The sequence below is a fragment of the Vulpes vulpes genome, chromosome 11, assembly GCF_048418805.1.
Source record: "Vulpes vulpes isolate BD-2025 chromosome 11, VulVul3, whole genome shotgun sequence".
Lineage (NCBI taxonomy): Eukaryota > Metazoa > Chordata > Mammalia > Carnivora > Canidae > Vulpes > Vulpes vulpes.
This window is the reverse complement of record NC_132790.1, coordinates 77,199,192-77,225,525: the sequence shown is the minus strand read 5'-3', so window position 1 is coordinate 77,225,525 and position 26,334 is coordinate 77,199,192. Positions and strand designations below refer to the sequence as shown.

General features: G+C 40.9%; 1 long non-coding RNA gene across 1 annotated transcript in view; it reads left to right on the top strand.

Annotated features, from left to right (window-relative positions):
- The window catches only part of LOC140594456 (uncharacterized), a 209,382-nt gene extending 183,818 nt beyond the window's left edge, over positions 1–25,564 (top strand). The window contains exons 2-4 of the long non-coding RNA XR_011995260.1: positions 18,900–19,111; positions 20,307–20,489; positions 25,447–25,564. This is a non-coding gene — a long non-coding RNA (uncharacterized lncRNA). The remainder of the gene's footprint in view (positions 1–18,899; positions 19,112–20,306; positions 20,490–25,446) is intronic.
- Positions 25,565–26,334: the final 770 nt, after the last annotated feature.

Sequence of the window (26,334 nt, the reverse complement as noted above, 5' to 3'; positions counted from 1 at the left end):
TATGTTCTCATCATATTGCCATGTCTCCCAGCAATGGCTTTCTCTGCAAGAATCCTCCCAAACATCCAGTCCAAAGTTCCTCTATTGCTCTTTAATGGTGGAATGTCCAACTCTCCTTTCTGGGGAATTAGTTGAGTGAAAGAGGAACATTTAGCAAAGGTGAGTTTCTGGCTGAGAGCTCAGGAGCACAGCATACGTGCCCTCGACCAGCAGCACACTGGTGATCTAGGACATTTTCTTTTCTTTGTTTCTTTGAAAAATGTTTTATTTGAGTAGACCTGACATACAATGTTGTATAAGTTTCAGGTGTACAACATAGTGATTCGACAAGTTTACACATTATGCTATGCTCAGCACAAGTGTAGCTACCATCTGTCACCCCATGCTATTACAATACCATTGATTGTATTCCCTATGCTGTGCCTTTTATTCTCATGACTTATTCATTCCATAACTAGAAGCCTGTATCTCCCTTTCCTCTTTACCCATTTTGCTTAATGCCCCCCCCCCCCCCCCCCGCCGGCAACCGTCAATTTGTTCTATGCATTTATACATCTGATTCTGCTTATTGTTTGTTTATTCATTTGTTTTACTGGACCACAGTGCCTCTTCCTCACAGGAACCATTACAGAAAAACCACTGAAAAGTTGCTGAGCCTGACCTGGGGTTGGAAGAGCAGGAGAACTTATATGGATAGCACTTTCATTCCAAAGCATTTTCCCTTTTTGTCTGTGGCTCCCAATCCAACAACCATGTCAACTGCTCATGGATTCCAGGATACCAGGCTCTGGCCCCAGCAACTCCCCTACCCTGTTGTGTGAGCTTGGGCAAGTCACATCTCCCTTTCCATATCACCAGCTCCTCTCCTGTAGAAGGAGACTATCATCGTTGGTTTTTTAGCAGTAGAACTTGTTTTTGAAATGCTGGTGAAATCGTATAGCAAAACCCAAATATAAAACAGAAGCAATACAGAGTTCAGTTCGTCCAAAGTTGATTGGGACATGTCAGCGTTTGCCAATGCCCTCTTGCAGCTATAATGTTCCAGGGAACGGAGTTTTAAAACTACAGAGTTTGCTTATTTTTAAGCAATTTTTCCAATTTGGAGGTTTGCTTATTGTTCCAATTTGGAAATGCCATGTGAAAGCTGTTCATGAACAATTTCCTCTAAATCTCCCACTGGTTCATACTTTAACTACAACTTTAGGAAAGGCCATTTCTCCAAGGCATTTAGTGAAGACTCCTGGTTAGCTAGAACTGTGCTAGATGCTATAAAAGAGAATAGCCATGGCTTCCTATTCCCAGCTATTACGATAGTAAATCCTGGGAGGTAAAAGAGGGAAGAAACCTTGAATAGATTATAATTCTATATTTTATGACCTATTCTCACCCATGACCTCTTTCTGATCAACATAAAAATCTTACAGACTGAGAGGTTTGATGTCATTCCCACCCTCTGATTCATGAAAACTTTTGTCTAGCTTTGCTTTCTGTAATTTATATTATGAAAACAATAGGTATTGTTTTATCATGTTTCAAATAAAAATTATATAATGGCAGTGTATTATCAGCCTTGCTTTTTCCAAAACACACATGTCACACCAAAGAATGTAATATATAGCCTCTACCCTTTGCCTCTCCCCACTCATTGAGAATAACTGACCCAATTTATTCTTCCTCATTTATGCTTGTAGCCTTGGTTTCCTTATAAAATGTGAAGATATTATATGTATTATATGGGGAGTGAGGTGGGCATGAGGAGATTGGTGAGGGTATAGATGAAACAAGATTAGCCTCGAGTTGATAAATTGTTGAAACTGGGCAATTGGTATATGGAAATTCTTTAAATGTTTTGTATGCTTTGACATTTTCCATAATAAAAAGGTTATATGAAGAAAGTATTAACTACCTGTGAGTTGAAATCAAGTGTTTCACCCAGTTTGCAAACCTAGAAGCACTTTGAACAGCATCTTCATTTTTGCAGCCATGTCTGACATTGGTTCCAACTCTGTGCCTCCCTCCACTCCCGGACTCTACCCATGTTTATAGCAGAATCTCACATTCTGCCCCGTGAGGACAGACGAGGAATTGCAGGAGTCCAAATCCCAGACCGGAAGAAACCTGACTTCTGGCTACTTATTCTTTCACCCACTTCTTGCCAGCTGCATATGAAGCTGAAAGCCCTCTCTAATCCTGATTGCAAAGGGTTAACACTCTGCCCCTGAAATGACTCAGTTTCCCTTTGATCAGTGTTGTCTTTCAGGCCATGCATTGCTGGTGACTCAGTGTAAATCAATGTGACCATGAGTTTCCGGTTCCTAGTGCATGTAACTGACTCAGATCACCAAATATTGAGAACTGGTTACATTTGCCTTCTCCATCCATGTTGAAATAGCTCACCTGCATCCTGAATGGTGGAGAAAAGGCTTCTGTGACACTGGGTGTCTCAAGATTGGTAGTGCAGTCTCTCAGGGGAGGAAAAATCAGAGGGTGCTACTAAGTAAAGAATCTGTGGGATTCAAACACAGAGGGGAGGGGGCAGGGCACCAAAAGGACTGACACCTGAATAATCCATCTGTAGCAAAATGGCTTCCAACTAATTAAACATAGAAAAACCTCTTTTAGAGAAGATAATCCTATTGGATCAACTTGCAAGATTTTTCCAGCCAGCTTCTGCCTCTTGGAGCTTCAATTAAAAGCTGTTTAGCAGATGGCAATTTCTGAGTCACAGAGTTAGACTCTCTGGCAACCACGTGTGCTTTTGGTTTCCCAGGGGATCCTGGCCACATATGGCCCTAGAAGAGGTGTGAGAGCTCTTTCTCGGCACACAGTAGAGAGCTCTTCCCCCACCTCAACACACAGTTGACAGGGATTTCAATATAACCATCAAGGGTGATTAGCAGGGGGATTTTCCAAATAATTCGGGAACTCAGGGAAGGGAGCTTGAACATCATCTAGTGCAACCCCTTATTTTTATAGAATGGGGAAACTGAGACTCAGGGGGCTCTGTGATCTATCTAAAGTCACTCAGCAATGGAGAAGCAGAGAGTCCGGACCAGTCTTATTCTTAATTGCTAGAAAGACAACTTTTCTATTTACTTTGGAGACATAATTCATTGCTGGATCCTTCCCTGAAACTCACAGAGCTCCTGGAGGATATTTTACCCACCATCTGACAAATTGGTCAGGAGAGGGGCTTAAAAGGTCACCTTGTCCACCTCTAACTTCTCTGTAGGACAAAACCCCTGAAGTGGAACCCTGTTGCTCTTCTTTTCAGAGCTGTCCACTAATGTTGAAGTCCTAGCTTCCTTTGGGTGCTGTCAAAGAGAAACATCCAAACACTAGTTAAGGCAGTAAGGTTTTATCCAGTACTACTGCAGTAGGGGAGAGACCTCAGTTTGACTTCACTGAAATGAAAGGCAGGAGGCTTTTTAAGTACTGGGGTGTGCTAAAGGAAAAGTGCTTTTAAAAGTTGGAGTCAGGTCAAGATGACTGATTTGAAGAGTCCACCCATGCTTGCTTATTGAAGTCAGGCTCTTATCCTCCCAAAGAAACTGGGTGACAGGGCCCTACCTTTCTTGATGATTACATTTCAAAGTGATGGCTCCCAGGTCCTTGAGGAAAACATCCCTGGCTTGTGAAAAGTACATTACAAAAGGACAGAGAAAAGATTTACAATTGCAAGTTTTTAAAACTAATGCTTCTAAGAAAACAGAGGTCAGGAGCCTATAGTCATGTTTTTGAACAAACAGTAAATTCTTTTGGCAGCATTGAGTTTTCTCAAGCAGGAATTTAAGGAGACTGGGCCATCATTCTAGGAATGCGCCCTTGAGCTGTTAGAAACTATACTGGTGTTGTTTAAGTCTCTTAGTGTGAAAGGTGGACAAAAAATTTGTTCTGGAAGTCTGCAGCTTTCATAGGCCAAGGTTGAGGCCTTGTCAAAAAGAGGACATAGAGGAGCCCGATTCAAGTGTGGTCAAAGATAGAGCCCTTGTCAGTGCTAATGAGACTTCTAGTGCCCTGCCAGTCAGAAAGCTGATTTAGAGATTTTCCCTTTTTTTTTTTTTTTTTTTTTTTTTACCATAGCTTAAAACTATTTCTTCCTGTTCTTCACTGGGGCTAGAAGTTGGTTTGTGTTCTGCTCTGGAATGGCTCTTTATAAATTTACAATCAATCTTTCCCAAACTGGATTTTAAATTATTTGAAGGCAGGCTCACATATTTTATTTTTTAAAAACCTTCCATTGTATCTTGTAAGTAACTGACTTGATAATCATTCATTGACCCACCTGACAGATTACATTCCATTTCCAATGGTGCTAACCAATATTCCATGGCTCATATCCTATTTCTATAACCATCTCTTGTGATTTTTTTTTCTGAACCCTCTTCCAACACAGGAGACCAAATATGTCTCATCCATTTACTTCTGTATATTTCACCAGCACATTCTCTTTCAAAAATGTCCCCAAGAATTCAACTCATCAAACTTTTCTGAGCACCAGCTAAAGGCCAGATAAACACTATACTGGTTGCTGGGGAGGAAGAGATCAATGGGTCAGGTTTCTACTCTCAAGTGGATCATGGGGGAGACTGACAAGTAAATCAAGTATTCCAGTACTTGGTGAGAACCTCAGTGTAGAGGTATGTGTGCAAAAGTAGGTCCCTAATTCAGTTTGGTGGGAAATGGTGAAAGAAAGTCTCCCAGAAGAGACAATGTCTGCCTGGGTTAGGTTCCCTCCAAGGAGAGCCTGAGAGGAGAAATTTTGGACAAGTGATTTATTGAAGGAGATCAGAAGAAATCTGTGAAGAAATGAGGGAAGCATGATGGATGTAGGCATAGATGTGAATTCAACTGTGAAGTCTAGCCTTAGTCTGATCCCAGAGGTATATCTGGAGAGAGTGTAAATTTAACCAGAGTTGTCCCTCATGGAGTCAAAGAGACCAGGCTCCTGTACTCCTTATCAGTCAGTTGTGGGCTATAGGCTGCTCCCCATGGGGAGGGTGCCTAACATCCTACATAATTCTGGGAGAAGCTTTTGCTGGCAGCAGGTTTGAGCAGCTGGGATGAGTGTACCTGCCCAGCTAACAGGGATCTTGGTGGGGTGCAGATGGTCTCTACTACAATAGCCTTAACTTACTCTCGAAAGAGGAGAGCAAAGTTAACTCTAGGGAGCATGTGGGAGGGGGAATGGTAGAGCACATCAGGGAAAACTTATAGAGGGAGGGAGAACAGAGTTTTGGTAGATGTCTTAAATCAGGCTGCTATAACAAAATAACCATAAACTGAGGGGTTTATAAACAACAGAATTTATTTCTCATGGTTCTGGAAGGCTAGAAATCAGAATCTGTTCAAATTCTGGTGAGAGCCCTCATCTAGGGTTGTAGACTGCGGATTTCTTGTTGTATTCCCACATGGTGGAAAGAGGACAAGAGAATCTAGTGTGCCATTGATAAGGACACTCCAGTACCATTGCACTGGAGGTTAGGATTTTGACATATGAATTGGGATGGGGGCACAGACATTCAGTCCATTGCACTATAAATGGGATAGATAGAACACTGGATTTAAAAAGAAGGGGGTATGTGCATCACAGCTAATATCATAGGGTGAGGACCCCTTCTCCATCTTGGGTATTTGATGTCTACCCTTTTCCTACCTCAAAGGAGATTGGAGATGCAGTCACTGGAGAAACTGAACCAGAAGATGGAAGTAGTATACACTGAAGGATGACCAGTGAAATTTATGTGACATTTGAGTGGCTCCAATTCACAAGGTGGTCTGTTTCTCCACCAGTAGTAGGAGATATTCACCAACTCTTCTCAGGTCCAGCTCCTTGGCATTTGATTTGTTGACCTGCAGTCAACACCCGGAGAAGCCCCTACAGTCATTCAAACTCTGCCATTGTTTATATCTCCTGTCACTCCCATCAGAGGCCACTAGCTGGTCCTGAATCTATCTTCTTCCAGCCAAGCTGGTTGCTCAGGACTTCAAATTCTGCCGCATTCACAAATTTATAAACTGGTGTCTTGTTCTTTTTTCCCCCCTTTCTTGAGAAGTTATTTCTTTTTGAAAAATGGGCACTGTTGTAACCTTTCCCTGCTCTGGGACCTCAATCTTCCACATATTCTCAAAAATAGTAGCTAAGTATTTTGCAGTAACACTTGTTAACTTCTTAGGTCTCCTACTTTGCCAGTTTAAATTTACCCAGCTTCAAACTCTCTTCTGAAGAGTGGAGTCAGATATAGACCTTTCCACTTATGAGAGATGACACTTGTTTTGGTATGTTGGTACAGCTAAATCTTGTATAAATGCATTAATGAAATTGCCTGAGCCAAGAATATACCCTGAACCTAACTTTTAAAGTTGTCAAAAGATTACCAAAGGCTTTTGTTGAAATAGTGTGTTAGTGTGCACCCAAATGTGGTTGGATAGCTGATAAATGCAAAACTACAAAATGCAACCAGCTCCACAGATGTCTTATACGAGCAATATACCCTTCCTCGATTTTCTAATAACCAAGATAATTTTTTTGTATCCTCAGGAACTGTTCTGATTTTCATTCCCACTTTGTTGGCATTCCCTTGTACTTTTCAGGCTTTTGTATACATGCAATCATTCTATAAACATATTTAAGAGCCTCTTTGGTGTAAACAGCCACAGTCAGGTGCTGGAAATACGACAGTAGATAAGGCACTCAGGGTTCTGGCTCTCATGGAACTTGCAATATAGGAGGAAAAACAGACATTTGGCAAATCACTTAAAAAAATGTATATATCACAATTGGGACTGTATTAAGAAATAAAAAATACAGTAGTGTTGTGATTGTCTATTGCTGCATAACAAACCATCCCAAAGCCTAGTCTTAAAACAATGACAACAGACTGCATCATGTTGATGAGCACTCAAAGGGGAAAGCTCATCCCTGTTCTTGCTGGCATTGGCTAGAGTGACTCAAAAGTTAGGCACTGGAATCCTTTGAAGGAAAAGGCACTCAGCTGTCCAATGCTTATGATGGCTATCTCCTGGGACTTCAGCCACAGCTATGGGATGGAATTCATATGCATGGCCTCTCCATGTGGAGGCTGGGTTTCTAGGGTGTGTGTCCTGATTGAGAGCAGGATGGAAGCCATATCATATCACACCCTACTTATCCATGCAGTTACAAAATCTCACCAATTTTCAAGGGGAGGGGATGTAGACCTCTTCTTGATGGTAAGAGTGTCAAAGGGTCTACAGACATGTTTTAGAACCACTACACCTAAGGTGGCCATATAACTCATTGTCCAAAGCAAGACATTTTGGGAATGAAAGTGGGTGCTTTTCAAGCATGAATAAAACTGTCCTTGGCAAATCAAGACAGGTCACCTTTCCTACCATGCTCACCAAGCTTTCTTAAATTCCTTTGCCTTTCTGACATTCATTGTGTCATTTAAAACATACTCTTTGCTCATTGAAATTTGTCTTTTAAAATTTATTTTTTGATGATTTCTCTTTTCTAAATCATAATTATTACCTTGAGGTTACTTGTTCACGATGACTCTGGAGCTTGATAGTTATGAATCTTGTCCCACTATATCTTTCCCGCTAATTGGGACAGCTTCTGGCACTGTGGATATAAGTGCTTAGAATGCCTTTTCTCTCAGATGAGGGAAACCCAAGCAATGGAAGAATTTGCTTCAAGAAATGCTTTTTTAAAAACCTCATTTTTTGGCTCAGTGGTAAAAAAACAGTGATGATTCATCAGTTGAAATCAAATCCTTCATCCCAAAAAAGTGTTTTTATAAGAAGTGGGTGTTTTTTTTTTCTTTCCCCAAAGTCAGACTGCATAATATTTGGTGCTTCTCTTTTCTGAGTAATATATTCCATCTCAGTGGAAAGTGACAGTTTCAGGCTTGAGCCAATAACGTTTTATTTTCAGAGCTGTGCATGATGCCCCCTCATCCAGGGATCTGCTTTTGCCTTCATCCCTAAGAGGAGTTCGACCATGGACCATTCCACTGACACAGTCCCCCTTTCCTCCCTTGTTATTAACTTGTTTTTCTAGAGACCCTGGAGCAGAATAAATGCCTAGAGAGAGCATCTGGAAACAGCCCCCAGGTGTAAATACGCATGACAAGTTAAGTGGACTTCAAGAGTGGACCATAGTCAACCACCATCAATCTCTGTCTTGCAATCCTGGGTCTCCATGCAGGAGCCTTTATTCACAAATCTCCACTAGAAAATACTTTTTTCTGTTTCCTTCTTGTGACTCCACAACTCTGTGTCATTATCAAAAGAAAGCAATGTGATTCTTTTCTGATCCATGAAAGCAAACACCCCATCCTGTTCAATTTGTCTTCTTGGAAGCTTCCACAAATATCTCCTTGCTAGAAAACAAAAATGCAAAATTTGTACCCATTTCTGTTCCAGACTGAAATACACAGGAAGCTTTTATGAGTCCCAACGTATGGTCTGAGCTTCACAAATGAAGAGGGTATTTAAGAGAGCTACAATGAGAGCATTAAAACTAGGAAACCCCAGCAGAAAGAGTTAAAAGAACACCAAGGGTGGCAATAGCAGTATCCAACAGCTGCTCAGATGGCAAGTGGGCTTGGGCTTAAGGTGACCAACTGTCCCGGTTTGCCTGGACTGAGGGGGTTCCTGGGATGTGAGACTTTCCAATTTTTAATCCGGAAAGTCCTGGAAGTGTGGGAACTGGAGTTCTCTTCCTTAACCAGCAGCTATCCCCACTGCTCTGCCGCACAGAACCCCCTTCTGCTCTGGAACAGCAGGGAGGGGTAAAGATGATCCCAGGCCAGGGTCTAGAAGGAAAGAAAAGAGCCAGACGTACAGCCAGCCATTTAGGCTTCTAGGTTCAGGGTGCTAAGGGATGTTTGGGGTAAGAAAGTGGCAGTGCTGAAAGGGAACAGCACTGTTAATGGTTCAAAAGTACTGAGGCAGAACTCTACCCTATAAGGAAAGGATCACTCAAATTTCTAAAATGAACAGGTTCTATCAGAGCTTGTAAAGTCCCTTTCTTCCAGGCAGGCTTTTTTTTTTTTTTTTTAAGATTTTATTTATTTATTTATTTGAGAGAGAGAGAGAGGATGAGAGGGAAGTGGGTAAGAGGGGGGATGGTGAGAAGGAGGAGGAGGGTCAGAGGGAGAAGTAGACACCCCACTAAGCAAGGACCACCCCCCTCTCCCATATGGGGCTCAATCCTGGGACTCCATCCTGGGACTTGATCCTGGGACTCCATCCTAGGACTCAATCCTGGGAGTCCAGGATCATGACCTGAGCCGGAGGCAGATGCTTAACCAACTGAGCCATGCAGGATCCCCTCCAGGCAGCCCTTCTAAGAGTCCTTGGGAGTTAGGGGCAGTCCAGACTCTAGCCAAATCCCAGAGCTCCACTCCTATTTCCTCTCTCACGGTGGGGCCCTCCCTCTCTATCCCAGTGCAGGGCATTCATTATTCAAAACTCCCTTTCTTGTGTTCGCAGGCCCTGGGTAGCCCATGAGAACAACCCAGTTGTGCCATCCTGCACAGAAACAGCTAGAGAGGCTGTCCATATCATCGATAATATGGAGTTTCCCCTTTGGTGACTCCTCTCTTCAAGAAAACAATATCCAAAAGTCAGAAATAAAGCAATATAGATGCATGACCCTCATTGTCAAGTCTGCCTCAAAATCATTCAACTTTCCAGTAGAATGCAACTTTGTTTGATTTACTACTAACTCTTGACTCAACATTGTAGAGCTCTCCAAGATTAGCTATTAATTTGTTGAAAATCATTAAGATACAAATGGTTTTTATCCAATAGTGGTACAAATAAGTTTTTTCCTATAGAGATCAAAAAGACTTCTGTTTGATAGAAACTATAACTCTAAAGGTTAGAGTTTTGTTGCCTTGAAGAAAAATAACTAGTTCTGTATCTAACTTAGTGAACTTATTCTACATTTAAAAAAATATTTACTTATATATTTTAGAGCAAGAGAGGGAGGCGATGTGCACACAAGAGCGAGCAGGAAGAGGGGCAGAGGGAGAAGGAGAGAGAGAATTCCAAGGAGACTCCCCACTGGGTGCAGAGTGCAATGAGGGCCTCAATCCCAGGACCCCAATATCATGACCTGAGCTAAAACTGAAAATCGGAGGCTCAGCTGACTGAGCCACCCAGGTGCCCAACTTATTCCACATTTTTTCTTTAACTACCATATATGTGTCATCTCATACATCTTGGACACCTGGTTCTCTTACTAATGAGTCAAAATAAAACTTTGACGTGTACTCATAATATATTTGTATGAGAATTATGCTTTTTTCAGCATTTTAAAAATTATGCTTTGGGAAGTTTCTCTCACTGCACTTCCATTTTTGGTTCTCTTCGGACCCATAAAAATGCAGTTTTAAGTCATGAGTCCTTTCCATCTTTCTGTTCCTCAATCACTGATGACATCTTGGTCCTCGCTCAGGGCTGCGGTAAGTGGCACTTTTGGGTATAAAAAGAATTTTACTCTGTTGCAGAGTTACAGATAATAGCAAGGCCTGGACACTAAGATGTCCAGCAATAAAAAATAGGAAATTATGGTAAGTCAACATTAAATACTAGGCAGCTATTAAGTATAATCATTGTCAAGACTATTACAGCAACACAGAAAATGCTGAGGTGAGCATGTGAGAAGACAGTATATATGATGTAAACTGGAATATCTGTGAGGAGATGCTATTAGAAAGATTTCTCATTTTTTCTCCAAATTTTATATAAGGTGATTTTTATCCTTTCAATGAAAAAAAAACATAAAGAAAATTTAAAACCCAAGCAAGTGAAGCATTAATATGTGCTATTATTGATGTTCTTACCACCAACACAGTCATGAAATTATGGTTAGGAGATTTCATTGAATAACCCTCTAGAAATCTCCCCAAACTTGCCCATATCACTCCTTCACCTATGAATGCTTAGGAACTTCAAGGTCACTTTCAACTCAAACATGCTCTGTGATCAGAGCAAGGGAAGGCAAAGCCCTAAGAATTAGAGGACTTGAAGAGGTGAGGTTCCCAATGTTAATGAAAACACACCAGACCTCAACTCTCAGCCTCATGGACAGAGGTGTCAGCAGCTCTGCATAGACTCTCAGGTCCCCTTAGGGGACAGTCATGTTCCAGCCCCATCTTTACTGTAATGGTACTTTTCTTGGTGCCCCAAACTCTACCCAACTCACCCAAATCCACTCTCGGGTCAGAGCTGCTGAATACACGCCCTCTAGACTCCAAATTGGGATCCAGGACCAATATCCCCTTTGCCCACTCTGCCTTCTCACCACTTGGAACATCTATGCCTGTCCACAGAGAGCCCTTCCTCACCACGGATGTGGCATCTAGCTGTCCTTCTGAGGACAGGCCTTTCCCTCCCCACCCTCTTGGAGAAAACCACAAAAACAAAACCAGAGCCAGCTGTGTTCCGAGGGGAATGTTTTCACCCTGTGTCCATTTCATTAAGCTCTTTGGCCTAGGACATAGGCGATGAGGCATTTTTGAGGCTTCCCAGAGGTACCCTGCAACAGACCCGAATACCTGCCAGCCCTGACCTCACTTGAAGTTGTCTTTGGTTCTCTGGCAGATGTTTTTAAGCTGGCTCATCTTCTAAGTGCATGTATTTACAAACAGACTTTACTGATGTTCCTTTAAAAATTCTTCCTTCTGAGTCCTTGCCTCAGTCTCTATTCATTGAGTCAGAGTCATATTTTATTTGATATGTTGGTACAGTCTTGGCTATTTTTCAAGCACAGATCCCAAGCATAAGCTTCTGATGGGCAGGGACATATTTTACATTTCTTTATAGCCCAAAAGCTAACATAGTGCCCTACAAAGAATAAATATCTCGAGGCATCTGGGTGGCTCAGTTGAGTAAGCGTCCAATTCTTGGTTTCAGCTCAGGTCATGATCTCAGGGTTCTGGGATCAAGCCCCACATCAGGCTCCACACTTAGTGGGGAGTCTGCTTGGGATTCTCTCCCTCTCTCCCTCTGCCTCTCCCCCTCTTCTCTGTCTCTAAAATAAATAAATAAATCTTTTTTTTTTTTTTTAAAGAATACATCTCTTGGTAAATTGGAAACAACTTGAATGTTCAACAATAGGAGAATGGATAAGCAAATTATGGTTTATTTGTACAAAACAATACTACTCAGTATTCCCAAATACTTAGATTTGTTCCTAAAAAGGAATGAACTACTGATACATGCAAGACGGACAAATCTCAAAAGCATTACACTGAGCAACAGAAGCACACCCAGAGTGCTTGGGTGGCTCAGTTGGTTAAGCGTCTGCCTTCAGCTCAGGTCATGATCTCTGGATCCTGTGATTGAGCCCTGCATCAGGCTCCCCACTCAGCAGGGAACCTGCTTTTTCTTCTCCCTCTGCCCCTCCTTCTGCTTGTGCTCTCTCTCTCTCTCTCTCTTGCTCTCTGTCTGTGAAATAAATAAATAAAATCTTAAAGAAAAAGCACACACAAAAGAGCATATACTGTATGATCCCATGTATATGAAGCTCTAGAACCAGCAATGCTAATCTGTGATAGAGGTCTATTATGTATTGAATGTTTGTGTGCCCCCCAAATTCCTGTGTTGAAGACTTAACTCCCAGTGTGACTGTACATGGAGATGGGGCCTCTGGGAAAGAAACTGAAGTAGGATGAGGCTATAATGGAGAGGCTCTGATTCAATAAGATTTGTGTCTTTCTAAGGAGGGAGACCAAAGGGCTCACACGCATACAAAGAAGAGGTCATGTGAGGACACAGTAGGAAGGTAGTCATTACAAACCAGGGAGTGGAAATGAGTGGGAAATATCAGAAAGGGAGACAGAACATGAAAGATTCCTAACTCTGGGAAACGAACTAGGGGTGGTGGAAGGGGAGGTTGGTGGGGGGTGGGGGTGACTGGGTGACAGGCACTGAGGTGGGCACTTGATGGGATGAGCACTGGGTGTTATTCTATATGTTGGCAAATTGAACACCAATAAAAAAATAAATTTATAAAAAATGTTTATATTGAGTACTTAAAAAAATAAAATGTTTATATTGTACTTAAAAAAACAAAACAAAAAACCAGGGAGAGGGCTCTCGACAGGAACTGGATTGGATGGAATGTGATCTTGGATCTCTAGGTTCCAGAACCATGAGAAAATAAATCTCTGTTGTCTAAGCCATCTAGCCTATCATATTTTATTATGGCAACCCTAAGATGAGATGGAAATAGTGTTTATTTCTGAGGAAGTGGACATTGACTGGAAAATGATACAGGTGAACTTTATAGGTGAAGGAAATGTTCTACATCTTGATAGGGTGGTGGTCACACGGATACGTATATAGGTACATGCAAAACAATACTGAGCTATAAGCTATACACTTGAGATATGTGTATTTTAATACATGTAAATTATAACTCAATAAAGAAATGAAGAAAAAGTCTGTAAGAATGGTGACCTCTCCCCTGTAACTAACACCCTCCAATTGATCGACTTGGGATGAAGGTTTATCAAACACCCACTCTGGGCAAATTCTTGCAGTAACCACAGATATAGCAAGAGCGGGGAAAACAAACCTAGTCCCTAAATCTCAGGGAACTTTTTCAGCTCCCAAAGCAGTATCTGAAGCCCTCAAGTCACAGCCATTGGTGCAGGTGTACCAAATACTAACAACTCATTAAGACACTTTTTGACACACTGGAATACACATTAACTCCTTCGTGCTTCTACTCAGGCAGCTGTTACCTGGTACCTTCAAGAACCAGGCAGACCCTGGATCTGCTCATCTGCAGGTGAATACCACCAAGAAAAACAAAAGACAAATGGGAAAGCTGGTGCAAAAGTCTTGATGAGATATTAAACTGTGAAATTCAGACCTTAAACACTCCCTTTACTCAAACAAAAGAACCCGCAAAATTATTTACTCCCACATTTCAGCAGTTGACTTTTCTGTAGTATACGGTACTTAATGGAGTTTTCATCCAGGTTGTTTTCACTCTTTTCTTTCCAGAACTTTGATAATGCCAGTGAGATGCAGTCAGATACCATTGAAGAAGCATCGTAAACCAAGGACAAGATCTACAAGTTCCTTCCCAGGGAGAAATGTGCCATTTCCTTTCCAGGCTCTTGGCAATTAAAAAAACAAAAGTTGTTTTTATGAAGTCACTGACATTCCAGACAATGTGTGCCACCTATCTTCCCTTCTGTGTCCTTAAGAGACACTGTTAATTGATCACAGCACTGTTAATCACTGAGCCCAGTTCCAGAAGTAATGATGTGCTGGAGCCAACTGGTGCTTGTTTAAGAGAGCCAGTTGTTAAATTTCAGGAATCTTGCTAGCTGGTTGTCGAACATGATCATTATTAAAAATTAAATTATACAAATTTATACTTGAGTGAATTATATTAAAAGAAAAAGTAATGGATACTCAAAATTATTTTGCCATATTTTATTAGACCTATGCACCTGAGGTTATTTACATATATGGTATCTGGAAGCACTTTATAATGATGTGCTATAAAACAGTCTCAGGAGTTGGCCAGGCTTGTGAGTCTCTGAGGTAAAGTCTACCCATTTTATTGTCAATTTTTTTTCATAACGGCACTCCTGGCAAAGGCAGCAGAAGGCAATTTGTTGCGATAGAATGAAATCTTTGGGCTGGGGTGGCAGGCAGGATGGGCTACATAATTTGTAGAACCCAGTATAAAATGAAAATGTGGGATGCTTTGTTCAAAATTTATTAGAGATTTCAAACTGGTAGACCATTAAACCAAACATGGGCCCTTCTGATCATGAGGACTTTTCTGAATGCCCATAAAAACCAACCCTGGTAGCAGGTCATCATGTGCCTGTGGGGATCCTGCATTATCTGAGTGTATGTAACCCCGGGGCTGCTCACCTGATTTTTAAGGACAAAGCTTCCAAGTAAAAGGCAGTGAGTTTTAAAAGTCTGTGTCCTGAATTTGGAAGAGAGCCATGATCCTAGGGAGTCCAACAGAACAGAGCTCAGGGTTTAGGGAAGTTCCACTTCCTTGAGACACCAAAGGTGTCCTGGGCCCCTGCTGGAATATGGAGAGGACACAAGGATGTCCCAGGGAGATAGGGACAGAGGTGAAGGCAGAGAACCCTGCCTTTGGCAGCCCCTCTAAAAAGGAGACCACAGCTCACCAGATAAATATCCACAGAGAGCCACAGTCCTGCCTCAGAAGGAGTCACAAATGTCTCAGGCCTGACTCCTCCTCATTGGCCAAGTCATCCCTTTCTACCCTTTGATGTGTCTTAAGAAGAAGCCAAACCAGTAGAATGACCAACTCATCTCCGTTTGCTGGGATTTCCCCAGCAAATGAAAGCCCCATGGCCTGGTAAGCCTGGGAGAACTGAGATGGTTGGTCACCTTACAAACCAAAGTCACAGCAGGAGGCCCCATTCTGAAAGGGCTTAGGTCCTGCCTGTGGGCTGGCATCCTCCAAGGCAAACTGGCTAAGTTCCAATGATTTGATACAACACGTCAACTCCTTTACTATCTCCAGGTACATTTTTCCTCATTGTTCACCAAGATCTCCCATCCCTTGCAGTCAGATATAGCAAGGACATCTTACTAACTCTGGCTATGATTGGTGATTGGTAGTAGCTACTCTGGGTTGGATTTTCCACCTGAAACAACCTCATCTATGCTCTGGGCAGTGGTCCTCATCTCTGGTTACACAATAAAATCCCCTGGAGAACTGGGTTTCAATACTGTTCAAAGCTCTTAGTCATTCTGATGCACAGCCAGGGTTGAGATCCACTGACCTAGGACCTACAACATTGGACACTTGAATGTTCCTATGTCCAAAAAAGAATTTTCTGAAGAAAATCTTGCCTCTATCCACAGTCTCTTCTAACCCACCTCCCCCCAAGTGTGGAGTGGATCTCCACACAGGCATAAGTCCTGGTGTGAACAATTATTTTTTTCAAACCAAAAAGAATATAACTCTTGTATTACATTTTCTTGATTGTCAGAGCATTTGACATTGCTTTTACCTGATCAACAGAGACATTTTCTCTCTAGGTACTTGCCATTTAAAGATTAAAGCCCTGAAAAAAATAGAACGAAGATTGAAACCCTGGACCCAAGGTTTCATGGACAATGACCAGGAGAATCTATTGATTATTTAGTCAGAATGTTCTTACTCTATGAATACTGTGGATCTGATGACCAATCATATTCCCTTCTTTACACTGGCTGCTAGGAAGATCAATTTACTTTTAACAGTTGTATAGACTTCATGGTCTATGCTTCATGTGCTAACTTTACTTCTGGTTTCATCTTATTCTTTAAGCTGACTTTCCCTTTGACCCAAAGTCCTTAGCTATTTATTCCGTCCTATTAAATTCAATGTACACACGAGCTCCCATAAATCCTTTCAGAAGAAAGGCCTAAAATATAAACAAATAAAATGCAGATGGTGACTGCTATTTTTAGGGAAAGGCAGAGCATAAAAAGTATTGGACAGACTCTACAAGGCAGATCATGCTGGTTCTCATGATGCAAGCCTTCCAATTTTTAATCCAAAGCTACCTTTTCAAGATGCATGCTTTCTTGCCATGACTCATACAGAAAAAGTACCAATGCCTAGATACCCAACCCAAGAAATGCCTTTTGGCCTCCCTCTGATATTGTCTTCTGGTCTCTCCAAGAGTCCTAGTAAGGAGCAAACGATTGCCTTCAACAACACACTTATCTTTCCCAATCAAGGACGCAATTATCTTGATTGGTTTACAAGCTCAACTCTGCACTTTGTGAGAGTGATTTCACTGCTAGATTGCGTGCTACCACAGTCAGTTTTCCTAATTAATTTATTTGATTTATTTACAGAGCTATGTGTGTGTGTATCTTTTGAAATCAATATTTAAATATAATCTAAAATGTAAATAAATATTTGAGCCAAGAGCATGGGCATTTTTAATGGGAATTCAGGGTAGTCTTGTGCCTAAAGCTCTTTGTGGTGGATGACTCGGTCCTCCGTGGGGTTATATTTGCAAATGCTAAGACTTTGGTTATTCCAAGAACTGTTTTATTCAGAAAGAAGGGAGGCTACCTGGGATGTTTAAGATTTATTCACTTTCCTCTAGCTGTATGACTATTCACAGGTTCTGTATAAATGGCTCAAGTAAAATCTCCATTTTATAATGCATGTCCAGTTAACATCATAGAACATTAGTGGTGAAAAATCCCTAGGGAACATCTTATCCAGCCCATTCCTTCTGTGAATATATAGAAACTTCCAGGACTACACATAGACTGAGTTGCAGAATTTGGATTGGGATCAAATGCCCACCACATCTGTGACCAACCCAGAATCAGGTGCATAAACTTCAATTCTAGACTCTAAGACAATCTTTCAGAAATTTCCTCCAGACCTACCTTCAAACTTGCTCAGTACATTCAAGGTACACTCACAACAATGTATTTCTTTCTTTTTATTTTATTTTATTTATTTATTCATGAGAGGCACACAGAGAGAGGCAGAGACACAGGCAGAGGGAGAAGCAGGCTCTATGCAGGGAGCTCGATGTAGGACTCGATGCTAGGACCGGGATTATGCCCTGAGCCGAAGGCAGATGCTCAACCGCTGAGCCACCCAGGCATCCCATGGCAATGTACTTCTTTCAAGAATTGCAGAAATGCCTGGGGAGTTCATGTCCCAAACTGTCTGGATACATAGCCTTCTGAACACGAGGCCTACTTGAAGGCTCTAGCAGGCCCTGAGAATTCTCTGTTCAGGAACCCAGCCCTGCCTCCTCTCTAAACTCAAGGAAGGCCTACATTTCAACCTGTCCCACTCTTGCTTCTTAGCAAACCACTCTTGTCAAGACTCATCCCCAGCCTATATATTTTCTCTCAAGAATCATCTCATGTTTATAAAGAGATCACATAAGGTTTCGAAAACCTCCTCTAGAGATGTTCCCACTCTTGCAAATTGGGACATTATACAAAGAACATCCAAGGAGTAAATTCCAGTTCCTCATCTTGGGGACCATTGTCTTCATTGTTTTCATTGTCAAATACATTGATACCTGAATGTCCTAGAGCACCCCACCCTCTCCCTTCCAGGTGCTGCACAGTGTAGGGAGAGTTGAATGCTGAACTAGCAGCATCTGGATCATGTCAGACCTTTGTACATCAGACTAAATGTATTTTCTAGTCTTTCCCTGAGGGCTAAGACTGGGCTGCTCATCAATTGATCTCTTCCCTACCCATTTGGATTTTACACTGTAAATGTTCACAGATTAGCTATTTCTAATACCTTCCCGTTTCAAATGGTGGTTAAAAGTGGAAGAGCTCAGGGCCAGCCAAGCTGCAGAGAAGTCATGAGTTGTAGACATGTGACCCATTGTTTGGGTGTTCAAGATTATAGTAACACTGGCTAGAGTTTATTTCACACATCTACCCTGCTCTCTCCAGCTCTGATCCAGCCTAAGGAAGGGAGGTAGAAGCTTTAAAACATAATGATAAACAATGAGGTCACAGGCCAGAACAGCCAAGCCTTCTTGGACTCAGCCAAAAACAAAAAAACAAACAATGAAAAAAGTCCTTATTGGCTACAGAGGCCTTATTGGTCACCATGAGTCAAAGAATCATGCTGGTGGTATCAGCCAGGCTGCAACTCACCAATTGGGAGATCCACTTAAGAATAATGGCCTATAATTGAAGAATATATATGTATCTCCTGGTGATTTGGCTGACCCCCAACCCCTGACTGATGAGGTACTCTGCCACTTACCACAACCATTGACCTCTCTCTCCCTCTGCATCACAGAGAATGCCACATGATGGCTAATTCCCTAGTCTCCACTTCCACAAACACTGCCACTTGACTTGCAAGTTCCTCCTGACAATCTCTGTTCTGTGTGCAGGTGGAAGTTTGGGCAGGCAGCCTTGTCTCCACTCTGGAAAGGGCTGACTGGCTGTGCAGAAAAGCAGATGCAAGACAAATAACCCAGTAGGCTCAGCTATCTCTTCATGAGAAGAAAAATGCCAGAACAGTAACAAGAAATCAAAGAGAATTCCACCAGCCACAACAAATGGTGGTCCTTGGACATTGAATAAACCTCAAGGCAGGAGAGAGGTAAGCTCACTAGACAGACACAGAGGTGCCTCACCATGCTCTCATGTCCGGGCAAACTTCTCGGCACCTCTTGCCCCTCCCAGAATGCCTTAGATTGCACAGGAGATAAAGATATATTTTCCTGGGCTCATACCCAACAGGTGGAGTTTTGCACATCCTCTATCAGAGAGGTTGCAAATTGGCAGTCTGTGGGCTGAAGTTGGCCTGCCAAGATGTTTTCTTTGGCCTTAACGGTGTATTTTAAAATTTTTGAAGCTATTGCCAACTTTTGCAAATTGGGGATTTCACATTTTAAAAAATATGAATTTCCCACTTTTCTTGAAAAATCAAAAGATTTGGCAAGGATAGACCTATTTTCCTGCGTGGCAAAAATTGGCTATCCTCAGTGACAGCTGTTCCTGTCTGACAGAGACAGGAACTTGCCAGCTCCTGCAGTCCCACCTCGCCTGTTTCTCTTGCTTTTATTACCTGCCTGGCTTCTGGAGGCACCTAAGTTTGTAGCTCTGATCATCCTGTCGGTAGGAGATCCCCTTCTCCCACCATAGTAGGAAACTAGGCTGGACTTCAATTGCCAACATCTGTACCTCTTTGCCTGAGGACTTTCTTTGGCAGCCAGTCCCTCTGTCTACTTCCCAGCAGGTCAAAAATTGACCCTTCCCAGCAGTCTCCAACTGATTGGAGTTGGTGCATAAATACACCAGCCTCCTCCCCTGGTTTGAGATCACTCTGAGGTACATGTTGTACCCTGGCTGCCAGAGGTCCCCAAGGATATTAAGCTCTGGTGACCCACCATGGTAACTGCCTGGATGACATGACCTTTAAAGGCTGCCTTACTTTCCTTATCTCTCTTCTCTCACTGCTAGTAGTTTTTCTTTTTCTTTCTTTTTTTGTCACCTGAATAAAATCGAGTATATAGTTTATTCTACAATAACAAGAACTTAGATTTGCTATGTTTTATGCAGTTGTTGTGAATACAGAATTAGCAAATACTGAACCATTACTTCTGGGGGTTGGGTTCCTAGGCTTCTGGTCACAATACTTTCATCAACCAATCAATATATAACCTTTTTTTATGTTTATGCTCAAAGATATGTTATTCAATATATACTATTGATTCATAAACATTGACTTCATAGCTAACAGCACTATAACTCATGCCTGAATGGAGCTTATCTAACACACATATTTTCTCCAGAGACCACATCACAGCCTTCTTGAACACTAGCCAGCACTTCAGTACCAGGCTTGGGGCACCAATGAAAAGAACAAGAATGGGAAAAATGTGGCACTAAATAGAACATGAAAAGGATACTTGTTTACAATATAAGAGCTGAAACAAGAAGCCTTGTTTGACCTCAGTTGGGAATGGGCATATCAGGTATGCTAAAAATTTTTGCTGCTCTGTTTATGTTCATGATGAATGTGAAAGTACCATGAATGTTGATTTTGAGGTTACAAATATTATAGTAAGGAGGCAAATTCACAAATACAGAATCCATGAATGATGAATATCAACTATACCCCACAGTCTGCTTCCAGAGGACCCAAATAGCACCATAGAAATGTTTTTTTCTTCTTGAATAATTCAGGAGTGACTAAAAACACTGGAAAGAAACATAAAACAATGGTTTCAGGCATTGGCCATCAGTAACCACAGGATCCCCAAGAGAGGGGAACAAGTGAGGTAAGTCCTATGATTTCCCCCAGAGGATTGCCTAGAGACTATTTCCAGGCTGCACTGCAGGAAAGAGGAACCAGGTGGAGCGTAAGTTGAAGAGATTGAGCTGGGGACCAAGGATGTCGAGGTGGTTAGTGTTCACAAGGCAGAGTATTGGAGAGTGGAGAGCTGTGCTCAGAGAAAGCTCCAATGCAAGTATCTGTGAGCCTTCATATGAGCTCTGATTAGAACATGTGTGCAAGGAAACAGCAAGGCCACCTAAAGGAACAGAGGGAAAAATTTATCAAAAGATAAAATTCACAGTATCTGGCATCAAAGAAAAAACTACTAGGCGTGCAAAGAACCAGTAAAATATGACCCATAGTGAGGTGAAATATTAATAGAAACAGACCAAAAAATGACACAGATGGTAGTATTAGTAGACAAGAATATTGAAACCATTGTTATAACTTTATTTCATATGTTCAAAAATGGAAAACACATTGAATATGTTAGAGACACAAAAGATATAAAAAAGATCCAAATAGAACTGTTAGTGATAAAACAAGAATGCCTACAATGAAAAATGTAATGACTCACTGGATGGGATCAATAGCAGATTAGATGCTACAGTAGGAAAGATTAGTTAACTTGAAGACTGAGCAATAGAAACTAGAAACAGAAAATGAAATTTAGAGAGGAAAAGAGTAAGAGAAGTTAGAGGCTTTGTTAGAGTGTGGCTTCTAATTGCAGGTCATTTAGGTTTGTCCCTGGAACATGACAGTATGTGGGTTTTTGTGGTTCTTGGGAGGAGACACAATGGGGAAGCTAGACTAGGGGCCAAGTCCCCAGATACATGGTCAAAGAGGAAGCAGTGCATAAGCTTCCTGCCATGCTCAGTTTAAGGTGGCTTCTAGCACACCTCAGCTTTCTTCATTCAGGCCTTAGAGATTTGGTGGGGAGTTGCTTGCTATACTTTTAAGGGATATTCTTCCCAGGAAATGGAAGAAAGGTCTATGGAGGTTCTATCTCTCCATTTCCTTCCCTTATTTTTGCCCTTCTATAATAAACATAGGAACCTTTGGTTTTAAGATTATCTACTCATTAATGAGAAAGGATAGATGACAAGAATAACAAAATGAAGATGAGAGAAATGTCCTAAATAGCACCCTAAATTTCCATAGATCTTGTTTCTACCAGACGGTAAAACATAAAAATGGCCAGGGGTTTGCCTTTTTCAATGGACATCTCTGAGGACATTCTCAGATGATATTAATATACCCTGAATAAATGCTGAGGCCCTGCAGAAATGGATATTCAAATCTCAGTAAGATACCAGTTAAATTTCTTTTGATGAGAAGTGTCTCAAACATAATGAAAATGATGTAATTGACACTCATAAAGTTACATCACAAGTTTTTAAAAAGTTGATTTGTGGTCATATTGGCCTCAGAACTTTGGTTTTGATTAATATTTGAAGTTACAAATATTACTACACCCTCTGCCCCCACTCCAATCCATTTTTTCTCCATTCCTAGTAGTGCTCATCTCCTAAAAGTATTTTACTTTTTAATAATTTTTATGTTTACCACATAGGCTTACTATGTAGTGTCATTTTGACTGTTTCAAAAATTCACAGATATTACATTGTCCTGTTACAACTTAACTTTTCACTTGATACGATGTTTTAGAGTTTTGTGTGTACTTCATTATGTGACATTATGTGGACATTTAGGCTATTTCTTATTTTTGCCATTATAGTGCTTTGGTGAATATCCTTGCACATGTTTTTTGTGAACATGTGCAAAAGGTTTTCCCGGAAGTGCAAATGTTGGGCTTTCCAATATGTACATCCTCAATATTACTGGATATTGTCAAAATGCTCCTCAAAGGTACAAGTTGACACTGCTGCCAATAATGTGAACAATTCCTTTCCCCCACATCCTCGACTGAATTGGTATCATCAGACTTTAACATTTTTATCAGTCTGTATCTGAACTCTATTCTGTTCCATTGATCTTTTTCTCATTCATTTGCCAATGCCACACTATTTTAATTATTATAGCTTTATAAATTTAGGTGTCTGGGAAGAGGAATCTCCTTCCTTTCTCTTTGTAATTATCCATTCTTGGTTCTTTACCCTTCTGTAGGAATTGTAGGATAGCTTGTGAAGATCTATAGAAAGCTTAATGAAAACTTTGAATGAAATGAGAGTGAAATTATAGATGAATTTTAGGAGAATTCACATCTTTATGATATTGAGTCTTTTAACCCAGGATCATGGTATTGCTCTCCAGTTTTACTTTTATTCCTTTGATAAAGTTTATAGTTGGCCCTATAAATTTTGTGAGATTTATTAGTAGGCACCTTGGAGCTTTTGTTGCTAAGGTACCATTTTTCATTTATCAGGTAGGCAAAGATTAAAAGGGCTACTAACACTGTATTGGTAATATTATGGGAAAACAGGGATTTTTATATTTTATTATTGCAAGTGTAAATTAATTCAGCCTCTTTGGAGTATGATTTGTAATAGCCTTAAAGTTTTTAATACATATTTTATTTGACCCAGAAATTCCACTTCCCAGAATTCACAAATATATGCACATTCATATGAGAGTTTGTGTGTATAAGGATATTTAAAGCAAGATTATCATAAGAGAAAAAAACTGACAACAACCTACGTGTGTATTGGTACAAGACTGGTTAAATTAACCACTGAATAGTTTATCTAATGAAATACTACATGGTCATCAAATAAAATGACAGCTTTATAAATATTTACATGAGAAAATGCCCAAGATTTTTATTTTTTCTTCTTCCTGCTTGCTTTAGGGTTAGTTCACTGTTCATTTTGCAGTACCCTAAAGTAGTAGGATAGATTTGATTTGAAATTTTGCTTCTCTTTCAGTATAGACATATGGAGCTATAAATTCCCCTCTAAATCTTATTCAGCTACATGCCATAAGTTTGACTATGTTGTATCTTAATTTTCATTTATTTCAAAGTATTTTCTAAGTTTTCATATGATTTCCTCTTTAACCCATTTGTTATTAAGGAGTGTATTGTTCAATTTCCGTATTTGTAAGTTTCTCAAATTTCCTTCTGGTATTGAAAATTGGAGAAAATACTTTAGAAAGTATTTGTTGGAGAAAATATTTTATACGACTTCAATCCTTAAATTTATTGAGGCTTGTTTTAAGGTTTAACATACGGAGAAAATACTTGGTTGGAGAAAATACTTTATATGACTTCAATCCTTAAATTTATTGAGGCTTGTTTTAAGGTTTAACATACGGTCTATTGTGGAGAATGTTCCATAGACACTTGAGAAGAATGCATATTCTGCTATTGAGAGGTGAAGAACAGAGCCACATCTTAAAATTCCTTTCCTCTCTTCTCTTAGTACAGAGCATCTCTTCCTCTAAACTCGACATATCTCACTCTAAATGCCCAGTCCATAGGGCTTTCTTCATTTTTTTTCCTTTTCTTCTCTCTCATCTCTTTATTATATGGATCAACTTAGGCTCTCTCATGGTGGCTCTCCCTTTCTGCCTCTTTCTTTTCTTTCTTCTCCACTTTTCGCATCATTTATATCCTCCCAGAGTGAAATAGAACCTGAGAACTGACCAACACAAAAATTCATCCCTTTTACCAGGGCCTCTCTAGTTCAGTGTCTCTCTATATATTTTCCTAAAACTGTAATACAAAAAGTCCAGGAACAGAGTTGATAAAGAAAAAAGTTCTCCATATGATCAGAATTCTGAGCTGATGAAAACAAAAATTTTCCCTCTAGACCCACCTTCCATGGATCAAGACACAATGGAAAATTGTGTAAACAAAGTATTCATCATCCATGGCAGGATTATCCTCCTCCCTCAGGGTCATCTGTTGAAACTCCTTCTTAGCTTCACAGAACCAAAGGCAAGGCTTTGAGAGTGGCAGCCTCAAAGTTGGAATCAATTTGGCTTTAATTCATTATTAACACACTACTAAAAAGCCTTTTGAAGTCTCAGCACCAGCAGGAGCCAAGCACACAAGATTCCACATAGCTTTCTAAGATCTTACAGCTTACAAAAGGGTGGAGAGGTAATTGCACTTTTGTTTACCAAAAGGCTTGGGGAAATGTCAGGCCTTTACAGTTTATTTTGGTTTCTTCGTATTTACCCAAATATTAGTTTGTGGGCATCTCTGTGATTACTTCCAGCGCAGTATTGTGGTTATAATTGCTTGTGGACCTGTCTTACTGGCCACATCTGATTCATCTTTTTATCCACCATGCCAAGCACCTTGCCTGGTACATAGTGGGTATTCAGTAATGTTTTCAGAATGAATGGAGACAATATAATAATAAATATGCCTAGTAGGGCTTCACAGCGCTTTTCCAAAAGAATAATTATAGGTACTTCAAACCTCATATATTGGTCACATAACTCATTTCTATCTCCCAAATGCACACCACACCCTTGCAATTATTCTTCCAGGTACTCCCAAAGGTTTGGCAGCATCTTTAATCCCTTCAACCCATTCAAGTCAGTGTAATTATCTGCAAAGTCTATTTCAAATGTATGCTGTAAGTGCATATGCATGCGTGCACATGCTCACACATACACATACACATACACAAACTACACATTTTTGAGTAAAGAGGGTAGTGAATTCATTCTGCTTTTTTCACCAGGACAGAAAGTAGACCTTTGTTCTCAGAATTAGAAGAATAATGAAGGACAGGGGAGCATTGTTCTCCTAGATCCCTTAGACCTGCAAAGATACCTGGAACTCAAATGGCAGGATAACTGGTAAGTTTGCTCTCTGTAATTTCTTCTGTACCCTAGCTAGCCTTCCCCATTCTAACAACTGGCACCCATCCTCATTGCTTTGGGAAAAGGATGGCACTGAAGAAAACTGCTTACAAAGAAGTCAAATGCTTGGCTTTTCAGGTTCAATAGACTAAGTAGGGACATAAATGCCTCCCCACTCCAAAAAAAAGGAAGAACACCTGAAGACTATAAACAGAGCCTCCCTGTCCTATACAAGAGCCAGAGGTCCCCTGAGCAGAGTCTGTTGAGAGTAGATCATAGCACTGACAGTGACAGATGTCACCCAGAGAGGGCTCACGTGGCTAGTCTAGGGTGGTTATGAGAATCTTAGTCCTCATTCACAAAGACAAGAGAGTCAGTGGTAGCTGAGAAGATGGAAGAAATAAGTACAGACTCTCCTGGAGTGTTCTCACAACATGAAGCTGAAATGCACACCACTTGAATTTGTATGGAGTAATTTTTCTGTTACATGTACCGTGTGGAGCTGGCAGGAGCTGTCTGAAGTCTTGTTTCTGGGCTCAGCAAGATGTCGAACTGGGTCATGGCCACTGCCTGAGTCTAGGCCTCCCCAGGCAGGCAGAGTCAGGAGTGCTCTTGCCACCCCACCCCACTATCTGGATGGGTCCATGGGGGATAAGCTGAGTGTCCATGATTGCCCTCCCCATCTGACACCCACCTGGTATTGCTGAGCAGCCTACTGAGTAGCAGGAATAATTTTCTGAATTCTTGTTTTTAGGAGAAAAGTTGTT